This window comes from Sorex fumeus, unplaced genomic scaffold, assembly GCF_029834395.1.
Source record: "Sorex fumeus unplaced genomic scaffold, SorFum_2.1 ptg000134l, whole genome shotgun sequence".
Classification (NCBI taxonomy): Eukaryota; Metazoa; Chordata; class Mammalia; order Eulipotyphla; family Soricidae; genus Sorex; species Sorex fumeus.
In genome coordinates this window covers 1,448,303-1,449,495 of record NW_026606191.1, presented here as the reverse complement: position 1 = coordinate 1,449,495, position 1,193 = coordinate 1,448,303, and positions in this window count along the sequence as shown.

Sequence of the window (1,193 nt, the reverse complement as noted above, 5' to 3'; positions counted from 1 at the left end):
CAAGAGGATGGCTGAGTACAAAAACAATGCAAAAGAAAAAGAAGCAGCAGTTTGGCGTAACAGGACAGCTGTTCCGGGGACTGCGTGTAGGACTGGTGATCCCCGCCATCCCATATGGTCCCACAAACACTGCCAGGGACAATGCCAGAGTGCAGCACAAAGAATGATTGCAAGAATCCTTTGCTCTGCCATCCGAAATAAAACAGAAAACCCAAGACAAAATCTTTGGTCCTCCAGCATCCCATTGGTCACCTAGACATGTCAGGAATGATCATTGAGCACTGAGCTTTGAGTACTCCTCATGCACCGCTGGGTCGCTCCCAAAGCCAAACATGGGGCATTCGATCGGAAGTCTCATCTTGGAATCCGTCCTAAAGAAACTCAAAACAGATTGCCCAGGAAGCCTGGGTTCTCCTGGCACTAACTCATGCCATTCTGTCCCTCTACTCCTACATTTGGACGGTTTATCAGAATCCGAGTCACCATCTTCTCCTGCCATGTTGTTCTGAGGATCAGCAGGAGGCTCTGTGCAAAGTCCTGGAGAAGTCAGAACAGTGAGCACTAGAGAGGAGCACCTCCTCCCACCCGTGAGCTCTTACCAGCCACAACCTCACAATCCCACCTCAGGGAAACAATGGCAGAAGCTCCTGTCTCAGCTGGGGATGCAAATATTGTTGGCATCTGTGCTGCACTTCAGGGTAGGAGCTCAGGCCCAGGCTACAGGGGAGGAAACGATAGCCTTCACTGATCCCCGGATTCCTCCTTGGATTGCACAAGAAAATCCCTACAGGCTCATCCAGTGGCTGACTCTGAGTTCCGTTACTCCTGAGTACCAGTGCTCCTGCAGCTGGAAGCAGTGCTTCCCCCTGGGAACTATAGCCTGGATGTGGCTCTGCCATGGGGAAAGCCACAGGGACATGGAGTGGACAAAGCTTCAGCCACTCTCTTGCAGAAGGGACAAGAACATGCACCTGGGAACTCTGTCCCAGGGACCGAGATCACTTCTGGGTACAGTTGGGTCAGAGGCACAGCCCTGCTCTGTCCCACTGGAGCTCTTATTGGTCCTGATTTACTCTAACCCTGAAACGGCACATCTGCGTGAGCCTCAGCCAACAGTTGCTCCTGTTGTGCAAGAATACATTGGAAAATCACGCAAACAGTCGTTTGTATAGCAAAATAATTCAAATAATGAG